The sequence below is a fragment of the Oryctolagus cuniculus genome, chromosome 15, assembly GCF_051225735.1.
Source record: "Oryctolagus cuniculus isolate XC-2025 breed Fujian yellow rabbit chromosome 15, ASM5122573v1, whole genome shotgun sequence".
Classification (NCBI taxonomy): Eukaryota; Metazoa; Chordata; class Mammalia; order Lagomorpha; family Leporidae; genus Oryctolagus; species Oryctolagus cuniculus.
In genome coordinates, this window is record NC_142881.1 from 87,131,541 (window position 1) to 87,149,604 (window position 18,064).

At 47.2% G+C, this 18,064-nt stretch overlaps 1 long non-coding RNA gene across 1 annotated transcript in view; it reads left to right on the plus strand.

Moving 5' to 3' along the window:
- Positions 1-1,454: 1,454 nt before the first annotated feature.
- Positions 1,455-18,064, plus strand: part of LOC149122157 (uncharacterized) — a 41,184-nt gene continuing 24,574 nt past the window's right edge. Inside the window, exon 1 of the long non-coding RNA XR_016221820.1 lies at positions 1,455-1,631. This is a non-coding gene — a long non-coding RNA (uncharacterized LOC149122157). The remainder of the gene's footprint in view (positions 1,632-18,064) is intronic.

An 18,064-nucleotide genomic window follows, 5' to 3' on the forward strand; every position in this document is an offset into this window, starting at 1 on the left:
CTGAATGCACTGAGGCTGGCCTCCTGGGGTGGCTTAAGGTGCACAGGGATTAGTTCCCATTGTTGTTGCTACAAATGTTTATTATTAGAGGGTTGTTACAAATTTTTAATTCATGGATCTTGGCGGGTGGTTGCTTGCTTCCACTGTTCCACTTACCAGAGGCCTGCAGTGGCCAGTAGCTGCAGCTGGATCTCAACCCCAATCTCCCACGTGGGTGGCAGGAACCCAGTACTTGAGGCATCCTCACTGCCTCCCAGGGTGCACGTGCATAAGAAGCTGGACTCAGGAGCCGAGGCTGGGGATGGACCCCGGGTGGTGCAGTATGGGATGCAGGTGTCCCAGTGGTGTCTTCCCCACTTTGCCTGCCCTGGGGTTGTTATTAGGGACAGGGCCTGGTCCTCACGCCCATCTCTCTCGGGCTCCTGCGGAGTGATGCCGTTTCCAGAGTCACACATGCCCATATCGACTCTGAGCCAGGCCCATGATTTTGCTTTGGCCAAGGGCACACCAACCAATGTGACATGGGCAGAGGCTGGATGGGTATGCACGCGTCACAGTGTGAGGCCAGCCGAGACCACGTGAAGGAGCACTGAAGCACCCAACTGTCCAGCCACGATCACCAGACACTCGAGTGAGGCCATCAAGGTGCGCACCAGTCCCCAGTTGACCTCCCATGACCACAGGTACAGGGCACTTTCTGCCCTGGCAATGGAGCTGTGCTGGGGTTGCCTCCACGTGTGCTGGAGGGCCTGGCTGTCAGGGTGCTTCCTCACCACTCACCTCCTAAGGAGAGGGATGCTTCTAGTCTGCAGTGTTTTTTTTTTTGGGGGGGGGGCAGGGTCTCTGCCATGAATGCTCTCTCTGCACGTGGTGGATGGTGGTTTGGGTACTGGCCACGCCTATGCCTCAGTTTGCTGTGTAGAACCTGCTACTCTTGGAGTATGTCAGCAGGGTAGCCCCACACGACCTCAGCTGCCTCTGTTTGCATGCAGAAGTCACAGCTGCCCGGTCACCCCTGTTCCCTCCCACAGAACAGTTGTATGCCTGTGCCTGCGTTTCACATGTGCACACCCCAGGTCCTGCCCAGCTTTGTGGCAGATCATCTTCTGTGCACATCAAAGATGGCACTTGCTCTTGAAGTGAGCTTCCCCATTCACTTCCAGCTCAGGAGGCAGGCCACTAAGAATGCATAGGCGGCCTGGCACTCCTGGCTGAAAAGGGTGTTAAATACTCATGTACCTCAGCTCCTCCAAGGAGCAGGGATAAATATGGCAGGTAGGAAACGGGCCTAAATTTCTCTTGATGACTCTATTCAATAATGTTGGTCTTTCCCTTCCAGTCCCACATAACAACAGTCATTTTCAAAATGGGGTGCTGCAGTTGTTTTTAAGGAGGAATTGACAATTGTGACCTATAGAGCAGTAATTTGCCAAATGTTCTTTCTTTAAGCTGTTTGCTGGGAGATGCAGGAAGCCCACGAGTGCAGAACTTGAGGTGAAAAATGGCTGTACCTGACGATAGTGCCAAGTGCGGAGGCAGTGCACAACCTTGGCGGTGATGTTCAGAGGCAGAGCTGAGGCCAGCGAGAGGCAGAATCGGGAGCTTGCACCCCAGACAACTAGGCTCAGAAGGTACTGAATAAACCTTATTTCACTTTGCAAGTGCATTTTACCTAGCTGTCTCTGCACTTCAGAGCCCCACAATAGGATTCTAACCCGGAAGTCACTGATTATTGTCATTGGACAGGAGGGATGGTGGCTCCAAGAACCACTCATCAGAGTGCCTGACAAATGCTCTGAGTGCAGCCGAACAATGCTGAGCCCTTAGATTCCTTATGCAAATTCAGAAGCAGCAGCCCAGGCACTCTGCTTGGGACTGGGTTCACTTCGAGATCACAGGTGCATGTGATTCATTCTTTGCTCTCTCGTGCTGCTGGATGTCGGGTGCCCAAGGTGAGAGTATGTGTGGGTGTTTTGCGTATGCTCATCTGAGACTCTGCTCTGCTCTGCTCTGCTCGGGGGGTGGCATTTGTTCTGGAGTTTTCCCTGTAGTCCTCCTCCCTTGCTTTCCAGTTCATGAAGGTAGAGCATCACAGGCCAGACTTGCTGGCCGGGGTGAGGGGTGGGAGACAGTGCGTCACAGGGTCCAGGGTGCAGTGGCTTCCAAGGTATCGCCCCTCCTGCCTTTGAATTTCCTGAAGCCAAGAGCACTCAAGACCTTTTGTTAAAGGCCTTTCAGGGCAACAAGAGGAGGGAGAGGGAGTAGATTTCCCATAGTCTGAGAGAGGTGATGGGAAGAAGGGTGCCCCCATTACCTAATGGCATCTTTTAGAGGGAGCAAGGCCTCAGGGGAAATAGTTCCCAGTGTGGGCCAGAGGAGAATGGCTTGCAATTCTCAGCCTTTACAAAACTCCTGCACCTTGTAATGTGCACTACAAGGGGGTACTGCTGGGTCCCCTGAGCCTCCTTTGGCCTTAAGCCATGGAGTTGTCAGCAGCAACCCTGTTGGGGCTGGAGGCCTCCCTGCGGTTTACGGACTCTGTCTATGGGCGAACCTGGAGGAGAAGGTGGCCCCAGTGATGAATGAGATTTTTTTTTTAAAAGTTTTATTTATTTGCAAGGCAGAGTCACAGAGTATGAGAGAGAGTGAGAGAGACAGAGAGAGAATCTTCCCTCTGCTGATTCACTCCCCAAATTGTCGAAACAGCCAAGACTGGGACAGACAGAAGCCAGGAGCCAGGAACTCCACCCGGGTTTCTCACATGAGTTTCGGGGGCACAAGCACTTGGGCCATCTTCCACTGCCTCCCTAAGCACATTAGTAGGGAGCCGGATCAGAAGCATAGCAGGTGGGACTGAGACCAGACTCCAATATGGAGTACCAGGGTTGCAAGCAGTGGCATAACCTGCTGTGCCATAATGCTGGTCCCACAAAGGATATTCAGTTCCTTTTTTTTCTGCCAATATTTTATTATATCAATGGCACTACATTTAAATGGCCATGAAGGCCAATTCAGTGTAGTTCCATTGGAATAAAATTCAAGGATTTGAAATGCAGGGGCTCATGGAGAATGTAATTAAAAGCTGTCTATTTGGGTGCAAAGCTTTTTGAAATCCATGCATAGTTTGTTAATCATACGTACATTTTCCATGAACTGTTTGAAGACCTGTCACCCACAGCAGCGAGCTGGGTGAGGAAGGGCAAGGCTCCTCCCACAAGTGGAGGCCTCCTAGAGGGAATGAGCTGTGGGTCATGGGTCAGCCTCTGTGTCCTGGGGCTGTCATGGAAGGACCTCTTGGGGAGTCAGCAGGGGAGGCTCAGGAGGCTGCTGGGGCAGAGGGCAGGGCTGCAGCGTGAGGGAGAAGCTGACATGGGCAGCAGTGTGCTCAGACGGAGGGGCAGCTTCCTGCTTCTCAGTTCCCACGCCTGATGTCCATCCTCCAGGGGATGACTTCAGTGGAGGGCACAATTCCTGTCCTATGAAACAGCCCCATCCCCTTGTGGTCCTGTCAAATAAAAGAGAACCCAAGTAGGAATCTGGGCTGGGCTAACCCAAACACTCTCAATGATGAGATTCTTAATCGTTGCCAACAGCAGGAGGCATGTTGGTGCTGACCCCTCCCCACACGTCCTCCTGATGCAACCACTGCCACCTGTACTGCTTGCTGGTTTGGTGCCAGTGCCCGGCCATCATCCTCTGCCTCACTCAGGGTGAGCTCGGTTGCTACAGCAACAATACCCTGGGATCTCAGCGGTGTAAACAAGCACATCCATTTCTCTCTCAGCTTGGAGGCTCTCCCTCACTCAGGCAGGGAGCGGCCTTCCCCTCTCTGCTTCCCTGAGAAACAGGGCTCCTGTCCTGGCCTTTCTGCTTCAGAGGCCCCAGTGGTCAGGAGGGCCTTCCTGGAAAATCATCTGTGTCCCACCCTGTGGGCTGTGACCAGTCAGGGGTATCAGGGCAGCCTGCATCCACATCTGGTTCCAGGTGGGTTCCAGTTGCTGGATAAGCATCCCTGGAGATTTCCTCTGTCTCTGTCCAGAGCCTGAGACCAGCAGGGTGAGGGGTGGTGTGGGGAGCAACTGGGAGCAACTCGGACTAGACTAAGTTACTGGAATTAAGACTTATTCTATGCATCTGCTCTCCCACAATATGGCGCTGAGAAGGGAGAAGCAGCTTCTACACAGCTGCCTCCAGTTCAACCAATAAACAGCAGGACCTGCTCCTGATTGGAGGAGAGCAGCGTACTCGGCGTGTGGGTAGCAGAGTTGGGATTGGTGGAAGAGGACTATAAAGGAGGAGAGAGACAACATGCACCAGGAACATCTAAGGGGAACACCTGTGCAGCCCCCCAGAGAGCCGGCCGGCGGTGTGCCGCTCCCCCGCGGAAGTGGGTGAAAGTGGCTAGGGGGAACCGCCCTTCCACGGAGGTGGAAGGGTCGGTAGCCAACCCGGGAAGAACCAGCAGCAAACCCGGGGAGGGCCGAGCAGACGAAAGAACAGCGCAGGGTCCTGTGTCGTTCCTCCACGAAGAGGGGGAGCGACATAATGGTGCCGTGACTCGGATATGAAGCCTAGGCAGGGCTTAGTGTTGTTCCTCCATGAAGAGGGGGAGCGACATAATGGTGCCGTGACTTGGATAGGAAGCCTAGGCAGGGTTTAGTGTCGTTCCCCCACGAAGACGGGGAGCGACATAATGGTGCCGTGACTCGGATAGCAAACCTAGGAGGGAAGAAACGGGAAGAAGTGGGAAAATACCGCAGAGACTAGGAAAGAGCCTAGGGAAAGCCGGACGGAAAAGGTGCTGGAAGAAGCTATTAAAAGCCTAGGCATGACTCGGATATGGACTGTGGGAAAGAAGTTAGGATTGAAAGTGAAAGTGAAAGCTTTCATAGACTCGGATGCGGACTATGGCGGGGAAGCTAGGAGATTGAAAGCAAAAGTGAAACCTGGAGGAGGCTTGGACTCGGATACGGACTGTGGGAAAGAAGTTAGGATTTAAAGTGAAAGCAAGAAGAAACGTAGACTTAGATACGGACTGCAGGTTGAAAGTGAAAGTGAAACCTATAAGAAACTTAGACTTGGATACGGACTGTGGGGAGAAGCCAGGAGAAATGAGGGAGGAATATTGTTGGAAGAAAACTTAGGGAAACATACCGGGTAGAGAAAAATGTTAGGGAAATTGAAGCCGCGAGTGCAGGCCGAGGCGGAGACGTAAGCCAGCTTGGAATTCTTCAAGTCAGCCCGGGGAGGAAAAGGCGAAAATCTGGAACCAGAGGCAGAGACGTGGGCCGCCAGGTTGGAATTCGCCAGGTTAGTCCGGGGAACTTGGATTGAATACCAGTGGCGGAAACGTGAGCTACGCTGTGTGATTCGCGGAAGCCGCCGCGTGCAGAGAGAGCATGCGGCGTGAATAGATAGGGAATGCGGGGCTGGCGCGAGGCCGTGGTGCGGGCGCGAAGTGCATGGAGACCGCGGAGTGTGCGCGCGAAGCCAAGCCGCGCAGAGCCGGGAGCCCGCCGCAGGGCGGGCGCCGGGAAGCCACGCAGATGAGAGAAGCGCGGGCTGAAGCGGCGCAAAGCCGGGAAGCTGCCGCGGGGCGGTGAGGTGCCGAGAAGCAGCCTCGGGGCGGGCGCCGGGAAGCCGCGCAGATGAGAGAAGCGCGGGCTGAAGCGGCGCAAAGCCGGGAAGGCACCGAGAAGCAGCCTCAGGGCGGGCGCCGGGAAGCCGCGAAGATAAGAGAAACAGAAGTTTAGAAGTAAAATGAGAGAAATAGGAATGCTGGCAGATAGAAGTAAAATAGGAGAGATAGGAATGCCCGGAGATAGAGAAATAGAGAAAAATAAGGCCTCCCCTCAACATGGCAATGAGAGAGCTTGGATTCGGTCTGCCTGATTAAGGAGGTGGTGAGCACCTGCGGGCAGCTAGCAGCTTATGCGCCGCAGGTCACCGAAGACAGGCACGAATTAACATCAATAAGTCTCCCCACAATACGGCAATGAGAAGGCTTGGATTCGGTTTGCCTGATTGCTAGGTCTTGTAAGCACCTGCAGGCAGTTCTAGCAGAGCAGAGCATGCGCTGCAGGGCACCGAACACAGGCACGCATCAGCGCCTAAAAACCTCACAACATGGCGAAGAGAGGACCTGGATTCGGTTTGCCTGATTGGTAGGCTTGTAAGCACCTGTGGGCAACTCTAGCAAGCAGAGCAGAGTGTGTGCCGCGGGGCACCGAAGACAGGCGTGTATCAACGCCAAAAATAAAAAGAAAGGGGGATCTGTGGGGAGCAACTGGGAGCAACTTGGACTAGACTAAGTTACTGGAATTAAGACTTATTCTATGCATCTTCTCTCCCACAATATGGCGCTGAGAAGGGAGAAGCAGCTTCTACACAGCTGCCTCCAGTTCAACCAATAAACAGCAGGACCTGCTCCTGATTGGAGGAGAGCAGCGTACTCGGCGTGTGGGTAGCAGAGTTGGGATTGGTGGAAGAGGACTATAAAGGAGGAGAGAGACAACATGTACCAGGAACATATAAGGGGAACACCTGTGCAGGCCCCGAGAGAGCCAGCCGGCGGTATGCCGCTCCCCCGCGGAAGTGGGTGAAAGTGGCTAGGGGGAACTGCCCTTCCACGGAGGTGGAAGGGTCGGTAGCCAACCCGGGAAGAACCAGCAGCAAACCCGGGGAGGGCCGAGCAGACGAAAGAACAGCGCAGGGTCCTGTGTCGTTCCTCCACGAAGAGGGGGAGCGACATAATGGTGCCGTGACTCGGATATGAAGCCTAGGCAGGGCTTAGTGTTGTTCCTCCATGAAGAGGGGGCGTGACAGGTGGCAGCCATTTTGGTGGGAAGTGCAGCACACCAGTGGAGTATGTGGTGGCCTCTGTTCCCGTTTCTCCTTTTGGGGTACTTGCCAAGATTCTATCAAGTATGTGGGCTCAACCAGATGCCCTGGGGACTCTTACCTCTACGAGGCATGTATGGCATCATCCTGGACCCACTGACCAGCACTGAATTCCAGAGGAAACTGGGTCACTCTGGGTCGCTAGCAGGGTGCTTGTTTGTGTGACCTTGGGACACCAAAATGGTGCAAGCATGTTGATTTGGGGTGATTCTCCCACATGTTAGATATAAAATATATTCAGAATTCTGGATACTGACAGCTTGATGCTGACTCTGGTGTTTGCCCTGTGTGTGGGTAGATCTGTGTGTCATCACACACTTCCCAACTGCAGTGCTGTCTCTGGTCCACAGCACCAAAAGGTAGCAAAGGTGGTGACCAGGTTCCTTTATCCTGTGCCTCCCCCATCCCCCTATCTCTGGTTACTAGGTGGTCACCCCAGCCCCTCTGCAGACTCTGTGCCAAGTATATGGTGGTCCCTGGCTGCACCTGTATTCCCAGAGGACTTTCAAGACTATTGCTCTACAGTGCAATGAGCTCCAACAGAGGCCGTTTCTTGCTGTTGATTCCGTGGTGATGTAGTGCTCTCATGTGCTGGTCTTTTTCTTTTTCTTTTTTTAAAAGATTTTGTTAATTTTTTTGAGAGGCAGAGTTACAGAGAGAGAGAAGGATAGACAGAGAGAAAGGTCTTCCATCTGCTGGTTCACTCCTCATATGGCCACAATGGCCAGAGCCGAGTAGGTCTGAAGCCAGGAGCCAGGAGATGATTTCTCTGGGTCTCCCACAAGGGTGCAGGGGCCCAAGCCCTGGGGTCATCTTCTATTGCTTTCTCAGGCCATAGAAGAGAGCTGGATTGGAAGAGAAGCAGTGGGAACATGAAATGGTGCCCATATGGGATGATAGCACGGCTGGTGGAGGCTTAACCTGCTATGCCACAGTGCTGGCCCCATGGACTGGTCTTAAGTCATGCAGGATGGAGGACAGAAATTCCTTGTGAGGATGGACTCTTTTACCTCTACCCTACCTCCCTGCTGGAGATGGTGTATGGAAGGCAGGTGTGTTATCAGTAATGATAGAGGTACCATTTGAGGAATGCAGCAATTATAGCCTAGAGTTCAATAGAAGACATGGTAGGGACGTGTGCTGTTCTCCTTCGATGCTATAAAACACCAAATGCTAAATTTAACACCAACAGAAAATGAGTTATCACCCACATTTTCCTGTGCACTATGATTAAGAATTGCATTGTGTGGACATCATCAATGAAACAAAATAATGACCTCTAAGAATGCCACTGGAAGCCAGAGTTCATGGATGGCGTGTATGATAGATGATGTAATGGTCACGCATGAGTAATGATGTCACTAAGATCGAATAACTTGAGGGGCAAAATATCTATGTTATTTCACTAAATCAGTTTCCAAGGTCGATGGCCATGGCTCCTGAATAATAACAGTGCTGCTACCTTTTTCTTAATGGAGGGGATGTAAAAATGGTATACTGGACAACAAAGGACATGAAGAGATGGTATGCTCATTGGACAGAAAGCAATTCCATCCATATCCATATATACAAATATACCCAGCAATCACTAGAATCCTGAGAGTGAACATCTCCATGTCTCCCAGAAGTTTCCTTGTGCCCTTTGGCAAACTTCCTTTGCTCTGTCCCAATACTCACTCTCTCAGGGCAGCCACTGGTCTACTTTCTATCAATATACATTAATTTAAATTTCTACAATTTTCTATAAATAGAATCATACAGTATGTCCAAATATTTAAATAGACACAAACTTTTTTTAAAAGATTTATTTTATTTATTTGAAAGAGTTACAGAGAGAGGTAGAGACAGAGAAAGAGAGAGATATCTTTCATCTGTTGGTTCACTCCCCAGATGGCCGCAACGGCCGGAGTTGTGCCGATCTGAAGCCAGAAGCCAGGAGTTTCTTCCTGGTCTCCCACGCGGGTGCAGGGGCCCAAGGACTTGGGTCATCCTCTACTGCTATCCCAGGCCATAGCAGAGAGCTGGATCGGAAGTGGAGCAGCCAGGACTAGAACTGGCTCCCATTTGGGATGCTGGTGCTTCGGGCCAGGGCGTTAACTTGCTGTATCACAGTGCCAGCCCCAACAGGAACTTTTAATATTTTGGGGGTAAATATTGAAGAATGGGGCCAGCTCCGCGGCTCACTAGGCTAATCCTCCGCCTTGCGGCGCTGGCAAACCGGGTTCTAGTCCCCGTCGGGGTGCGGGATTCTGTCCCGGGTGCCCCTCTTCCAGGCCAGCTCTCTGCTGTGGCCAGGGAGTTCAGTGGAGGATGGCCCAAGTGCTTGGGCCCTGCACCCCATGGGAGACCAGGATAAGTACCTGACTCCTGGCTTCGGATCAGCGTGGTGCGCCGGCCGCAGCGGCCATTGGAGAGTGAACCAACGGCAAAGGAAGACCTTTCTCTCTGTCTCTCTCTCTCACTGTCCACTCTATCAAAAAATAAAATAAAAAAAAATATTGAAGAATGGAATAGTTGCCTCATCTTGTAGCTTTCATTGAATTCCACAAATTTTGGTGAGTTGTGTTTTTTCATTACATCATTTTAATTCATTAAAACACCTTGTAATTTCCCCTTTTGATGTATTCTTTGACTGATGGGTTACTCAGAAGTGTGTTATTTAGATTCCAAAAATTTGGTGATGTTCCAGATATCTTTCTATTGTTGATTGCTAATCTAATGGCATGATAATCACAGAATTCATTCTGTATGACTTAAATACTTGAAAATTTGTTGACACTTTTTTTTTTTTTTTTTGTATTTCCCCACACAGTTACTATTTTCAGTGCTTTTTGGTCCTTTGTGTAAATCTAGATTTCTATATGAATCATTTTTCTTCAGATATCTTTTCCTTCCTGTGTGTGAGCAAAGGAGAGAGAAACAGAATATAAACTCTCTAATATCTTTTCTTTTAAGCACGCTAATCCTATATGAGCAGGGCCCCATATCTATGACCTTATTTAGCCACCAGCACCTCTATAAAAACCCTATCTTCAAATGCAGTTATACTGGAGGTTGAGACTTCAATGTATGAGTTTGTGAGTGAGGGGCACAATTCATTCCACAGGAGAAGATGACTTGGAAATATGGAGAAAGGGGTGAGGGGTAACTTGGGGGCAACAGAAAGCTGAGGGAAGAGAGGAGTTCATGGAAATGCGAGGCCAACACAATGAGACAATACAGTCATAATAAAACGGACAGTTCCAGTGCACTGTGTAGGTATTGTGGGCAGCTCTTCACCTGGGTGACCTCTGATTCCTCGTGGCACTGTGTGTGGTCATCTTGCTTTAGAGTTCAGGAAACAGAGACTTGTGGAAGTTGGATAAGCTGACGGAGGATCCCGCAGCTGCTGAGGAGAGCTGCATTCAAACTGGTCTCCCTTAACCCAGGTGTGCTGTTTTCACTAGGCTCAGCTGCCCCTCGGTAGGGGTTGCTGCTGAGAAGAGACCTGGCTTGGAAGAGGCTTAGGAAGCATCAGTGAGGCTGTGGGCGTCAGAAGGGAGGCCTTCTGATGTGGGTAGTTGGGAGCTATAGAAGTGTGCCCTGGCCAGTGTAGACTAGCGTGAAGGACATTGGTGCTCTTTGATGTATCTGTTGGATACTCATGGAAAAGATGACTCCAGGGCTCGGTGTTGTGGTGCAGCAGACAAAGCTGCCCATTGTGATGCCAGCATCCTGTGACCCAGTGCTGGTTTGAGTCCCAGATGCTCTGCTTCTGATACAGCTTCCTGCTAACACACCTGGGAAAGCAGCAGAAGATGGTTCAAGCACTAGTGACCTTGCACTCACTTGGGAGACCCGGATGGAGTTCCAGGCTCCTGACTTGAGGCAGGCCAGGCCTAGCTTCAGTGGTTGCGAGAATTTGGGGAGTGCACAAGTGTGGAAGATCTTTCTGTCTCTCCCTCTCTGCCACTCTCTTTCAAATAAATAAATAAATAAATCTTAAAAAAAGGAAAGAAAAATGACTCCAACTGCCATGGTGGGGAGGGGGGGAAGGTCCCCAGCTGTATTTACTCCAGGTTCTTATCTCCATGTGAGATAAAATTCAAAGTGGAGTCCTATATGGAGTGCAAAAATGGAAGGAGGATTTATTTAGAGAGAGAACATTTGAAAGGTAATGTGGGTACCCCATGAGGAGAGGCACACACTACAAGGAGCAGCATTTGTAGCCCAGTTTGGTGGTCTCTTTTATTGGATAGGGGCGGTGACCTAACTGAATATAGAAATGGGGTGGAGCTTGGGCAGGGTTCAGTGCATGTGATGATTCCTGGGAAGGCTTTCTTGGCATCTCCACGTGGAGCCCAGTGTACACACACTCATAATGGCACCTTTATGATACAGGAGGCTCAGGTGCATCAATTAAATTGGCCTGCAAGGAGGGGGGGAGTTAGGATCCAGGGCAATGAGACAGAGACTGCTGGAAACTTCTTAGCTCCTTTGTTCCTCACTATAGTGGAATTGAGGGATTTTACTCAGTTCTGTTTTGCTAGAGAGACTCCCATACTATTTTCCATAATGGTTGTGCTAATTTGTCAATCCATTTTCAGATTTCTGAGATATGAGTTGTGTATATTAAATCGGATTTCCCATGCATGAGACAAATTTCACTTGGCCATGACATGTAGTCTTTTAGCTGTGTTGTTGGATTGGTTTGTAATATTTTATTGAGGCTTTTTACATAAATATTCATCAGTGAGATTGGCTGTAGTTTTACTTCTTTGTGATGTCCTTGGCCTACGTATCAAGCTGATGCTGGCATAAAATGTGTTAGAAATTATTCCATCCAGTTCAGTCTTGGAAGAAGTACCAAATGTATTGGTATAATTATTTTTTCAGTTTAAACAAGAAGTGTATTTAAACAAGACGCTCAAAGAGAAAACTAAGATTCATTTTGTAAGAGTAATTTGCCCCTGCATAAAGACAGACTATTCTACATTTAACAGCTACGTACAAAATGTTATTGAAATATTCTTGGTTTTTGATGATAAATGAAAAACATGAAAATTCTCCAATCAAGCAAGGAATTGGGTGGGGGTGGGGCTTGTTTGCTTTTGTTAAGACAAGGAGAGCAAAATAACTTACTGGAATGGGAGCCGAATGAGCATGCCACTCCCAGAGAAGGGGATATTTTCGCACAGAAACAGTATTTCCCCCCATTTCATCTCCATTGGGTGTCCATTAAAGCATGCCACCACTGGCCATTTAGAAAAAGAAAGAGAGAGGGAGGGAGGAGGGAAAGAGAGAAAGTATGTTTGCGCACCTACACCAGTGACTTGGTGTGCAATAAAGGAATGGGAAGGGGAAAATGAAAGAACAGAGAAAACTATACTGCAGTACTCAGGTTGTGATGGAACCAAATTGCAGCTTTCTCCTTGAGAATGTAGTCTGGGTCTGTAAGGACAGAGTTCTAGAGTAAAACAGCAGGTTCCCTTGTTGGTAGACACCTCCTGTCTGCTGTTGGAACATGTCTGTCCATGTCCAGCTGTGCATGTATGTCTGATTCATGGATTGGCTGCCCATCAAATGGGACACTAACCTGCCTCACTGACAAACCCTGTGGTCCACAAGAGGCTCTCATTAGTCTACTAAGTGGTGTAGGCCTCTTAATCTTAACCCTCACCACAGAACCATCCTACTCCACCACCTTCAAATTAATAGGATCCTTGTTCTCAGCCTAGACTGCCCCCATTGGCCTTTTGTTGGCCAGGGCAAGCGACGGAGTCTCTTCAGCTGCAGAAGCACAGCTGTGGAACGAGGTTGGCACCAAAGGAGCACACACACAACACCAGGAGTGGTGGAGGATGGTGAGAGCATGCACATGGCAATATGAATTTTTTTTCTTTTGACTCTTTGGTAGAAGTTAACTGGGAGGTGACTGGTCCTGGACTTTTCTGTATTGGAAACTTTATATTGTTTCTTCAATCTCTTTTTAAATATGTAATTAATTAATTTAGGAAGTAAAGAGGGAGAGAGAAAGAGAGAGCTCCCCTATCCATTAATTCAAACCTCCCCCCGGTCCCGCCCCAGATAGCTGCAACAGTCAACGCTGGGGATGGGGACGGGGATGAAAGCCAGAAGCTGGAAACTAGGAGCCCCATCCGGGTCTCCCAAGTGGGTGCAAGGGCCCAGACCTTCCAGCACTTTCCCAGGCACATTGGCAGGAAGCTAGATTGACAGTGGAGCAGCCAGGACTCAAACCAGCACCCATATGGGATGCTGGTGTTGCTGGCGGCAGTTTAACCCCTTACGCCACAATAGCAGCCCTCTCTTGCTGCTTTTTAAATACTCATTGACTTTTTTTTTATCTTTTATTTAATGAATATAAATTTCCAAAGTACAACTCATGGGTTACAATGGCTTCCCCCCCCATACCGTCCCTCCCACCAACAACCCTCCCCTTTCCCACTCCCTCTCCCCTTCCATTCACATCAAGATTCATTTTCGATTATCTTAATATACAGAAGATCAGCTTAGTATACCTTAAGTAAGGATTTCAACAGTTTGCTCCCACACAGAAACATAAAGTGAAAAATAATAGATGATTTTTTTAAAATGATGATGAAATCAGATCAGACCTATTGTCATGTTTAATCCCAGTGAGAGTCAAGTTGGGAATTGAAAATTTCTTTCTTTTTTTTTTTTTTTTTTTTACAGAAGATCAGTTTAGTGTACATTAAGTAAAGATTTCAGTCGTTTGCACCCCCATAGAAACACAAAGTGAAATATACTGTTTGAGTACTCGTTATAGCATTAAGCCTCAGTGTACAGCACGTTAAGGACCGAGATCCTACATGAGGAGTAAGTGCACAGTGACTCCTGTTGTTGACTTTACCAATTGACACTCCTGTTTATGGCATCAGTAATCTCCCTATGCACCAGTTATGAGTTTCCAAGGCTATGGAAGCCCCTTGAGTTCTCCGACTCTTATCTTGTTTAGACACGGTCATAGTCAAAGTGGAGGTTCTCTCCTCCCTTCAGAGAAAGGCACCTCCCTCTTTGAAGACCTGTTCTTTCCACTGGGATCTCACTCACAGAGATCTTTTTGCCAGAGTGTCTTGGCTTTCCATGCCTGAAATACTCTCATGGGCTTTTCAGCCAGATCCGAGTGCCTTTAGGGCTGATTCTGAGGCCAGAGTGCTATTTAGGACATCCGCCATTCTATGAGTCTGCTGAGTATCTCACTTCCCATGTTGGATCACTCTCCCCTTTATTTATTCTATCGGTTGGTAAATACTCATTGACTTTTTTTTTTTTATTTTATTTTTTATTTTTTTTTATCTTTTATTTAATGAATATAAATTTCCAAAGTACGTCTCATGGGTTACAATGGCTTTCCCCCCCATACCGTCCCTCCCACCCACCACCCTCCCCTTTCCCACTCCCTCTCCCCTTCCATTCACATCAAGATTCATTTTCGATTATCTTAGTATACAGAAGATCAGCTTAGTATACCTTAAGTAAGGATTTCAACAGTTTGTTCCCACACAGAAACATAAAGTGAAAAATAATAGATGATTTTTTTTTAAATGATGATGAAATCAGATCAGACCTATTGTCATGTTTAATCCCAGTGAGAGTCAAGTTGGGAATTGATAGTTTCTTTTCTTTTTTTTTTTTTTTTTTTTTAACAGAAGATCAGTTTAGTGTACATTAAGTAAAGATTTCAACAGTTTGCACCCCCATAGAAACACAAAGTGAAATATACTGTTTGAGTACTCGTTATAGCATTAAGCCTCAGTGTACAGCACATTAAGGACAGAGATCCTACATGAGGAGTAAGTGCACAGTGACTCCTGTTGTTGACTTTACAAATTGACACTCCTGTTTATGGCATCAGTAATCTCCCTATGCACCAGTCATGAGTTTCCAAGGCTATGGAAGCCCCTTGAGTTCTCCGACTCTTATCTTGTTTAGACAAGGTCCTAGTCAAAGTGGAGGTTCTCTCCTCCCTTCAGAGAAAGGCACCTCCCTCTTTGAAGACCTGTTCTTTCCACTGGGATCTCACTCACAGAGATCTTTTTGCCAGAGTGTCTTGGCTTTCCATGCCTGAAATACTCTCATGGGCTTTTCAGCCAGATCCGAGTGCCTTTAGGGCTGATTCTGAGGCCAGAGTGCTATTTAGGACATCCGCCATTCTATGAGTCTGCTGAGTATCTCACTTCCCATGTTGGATCACTCTCCCCTTTATTTATTCTATCGGTTGGTAAATACTCATTGACTTTTGACAGTTTGATTATAATATGTATTGGAGAAGATTGCTGTCTTCTTTTTTCCTGTACCTGGGGAACTTTGAATTTCCTGGATCTGGATGTTGACATCTGTTCCAACTTGGGAAGTTTTCAGAAATTATTTCCTTAAATACACTTTTCCTTTCTGTGTTTTTAATCTTTCTAGGAAGCTGATAATGCAAAAAAATTTTTGAATGATACCCCATAGCATCACTATTCATTTTCATTCCTTTTGTTCCTATCTGATGGAATCATTTTAAAAGGCCTGCCTTCAAATTCCCAAGTTCTTTCTTCTGCTTATTCTAGTCTGCTAATGAATTCTCTGTTGTGTTTGTTAGGTTATTGATTGAATTGTTCAGCTCTAATTTTTAATAATTTCTTTCTTACATTTCTCATTCACATAAATTGTTTTCTTGATTTTTATTTAATTGTTCCTTTTTATTCTCATATCTCATTGAATTCCTGGATATTATTTCCAGTTCTTTTCCTGAAATTCATAAATTTGCGTTTCTCTAGATTCAGTTACTGGAAGATAATTTGCCTGCTTTTGTGGTGTCGTGTTTCCTTGCTTCTCATGTTTTTGTATCTTTGGGGTGATGTCAACATATCTGTTGATGCAGTCACCTTGAAGCTTACAGAAGGCTCTTTTAGGGGAAGACTGTCACCTGCATAATAGCTAAGATGAAAACAAATCAAGGATATAGGACAAATACTAAAATTCAAAGAAAATTTTCTGAAACTTAGATGAAAACCAGTTTGTAATTGCTTCTTGGAAGAGTGAACTTCAGTTGATTAGTTCCTCTGCTGTGCAGAAGCGCTTTAGTTTGATGAAATCCTGCTTGTTTGTGCTTCTGTTTCCTGTTCTTTTGGGGGCTTGGTCTGGAGCATCCTTGCTCCAGTGTCCGGTGTCCTGAAGTGTTTCACATATTTTTCCTCTAACGGTTTCAAAGCTTCAGGCCTCACACTTAGGTCTGATCCATTTTGAGTAGATTGTTGTACAGGGTGAGAGATAGGGATCCAGTTTCATTTTCTGCATTTGGATATCCAATTTTACCTACATCATTTATTGAAAAAGACTGTCCTTTTCTATTGCAAGTTCTCGGCAGCATTATCAAAAATCAGTTGGCTGCAGCTGTGTGGGTTTCCTGTTTAGGGTTTCTGTTCTGTTCTGTTGGTCTGTGGATCTGTTTTTATGTCAGTACTATGCTGTAGCATTGTAATATGAATTTCTATTTTTAACTATTTTTATTGATTTTAGAAAGGGAACAGATTTCATCTATTTCATATATATAGTGTTAAGAATATATTATACTTGCCATCCTCCCTCCTCCAGCCTCTCTTATCTTTCTTTTAATTTTACAATAATATACATTCAATTTATTTCATAATCACAGGCTTAGTCCTTAGTGACTTAATATCCTCTTTATCTTATTATCTTTATCTTATTAGCCAATGGGGAGAATAGTGGGTGTTCCACAGGAGCCATTTTCAACTGGAAAGCCTGGGATGCCTAAGCCTAATATGTTGACTGATGGAATCTGGATTATAAATGATGCCAGCAGGAAGGAACAAAGTGTTAGAACCAACAAGATGGATAAATGGGATCTGACAGGCTGCCTGAAAAGAATGTCAGTTAATGGCAGGAGAGGGGGTCCTGACTTGTGTATTTCCAGGATTGCACATCCTGTTTACTGCTGAGTTCACTGCTTGCCATTTCTGAGCAATGTCACCTACCCTGAAGTCTGGAATTACCGCCAGATGCTGAAGATGTTAACACCTGGGGCCCTGGGCCAGGCCAGGCCCCTAAATGCAGTGTGTCCCACAGTGAGCTCATTAGCTTGACTCTGAGCCTTTCTGCCAACCCTGCCCAGTGCCTGAGTGCACCCACCTGGTCACTTGGCCACTCTTGACCCCCAGCCTGTCTTCATCTCCCACAGGAAACCATTTGCCTCCCAGAGATTCGGCCTGCCTCATAAATATTCCTCCAGATCTTGGAGCAGGTGCTCAGGGCCTGGAGGGCTTCTTCCCTGTCTTTGCATGTTTAAATCCATCCTTTATGTTTTTTTTTTAATCTAATACCATCTCAGTATTTTTTAAAAACACAAACCACGTTTGATCACATCATTGCTCAATGCCTTCCTGACTGCTCCACGCCCACCCCCAAGAAATAGGGCTCCTGACCCTTGCATTTTTGTGACATGTGGGTCACTGCCAGTTGTCTCGCTCCTCTGCTTTTGCAGTCAGCAATGTTTTCTCTCTTTCCTGGAATGCTTTGCTCCCCGCACCTTCCTGAAAAGCTCATTTTCCTTTTGGGAATGCATTCAAGTTCCATCCTAGGTGCATCCTCCATGAATTCTGAACAATCCATTTCTCAGTGCTTTCCCTGGACTCCTCACAGACCTGCATGCATGGCCGATTCCCTCTTTGAAATGGCATCATTAATATTCAGTATCCCTACGTATGTAAGTACAGCCATTTTGCTGTCAGTAAACCAGTTGTTTTCCCATTAATTCACCTCCCCCAACTTCCTCTCCCAAACACTCACTCCTTCAGTTCTTTTTGAAACTTCACATCCTCCCTTACCCCAAACCCAGTGTGCTCTGCTCCTCCAAAAATTTTCCTTTAACTTCCCTGGGTTTGTTGGTGCTATCTTCATTAACATCTTTTGTCACACACTGTTTCTAGAACTTTGTGCTAGAATTGCTGGCTCATTGGTATGGGCCTGCTTAATTTTATTAGACATTTGCAAATTACTCTCTAATGTGGTTTTGCAAATTTACATTGTCAGTAGCTGTGTCTGAGAGTACACATTGTCTATCAATGTTATGAATGTTTAATTTCACACTTTTCATTTTGAAAAACTGATGGATATCATATGCTATCTAGTGACTATATTA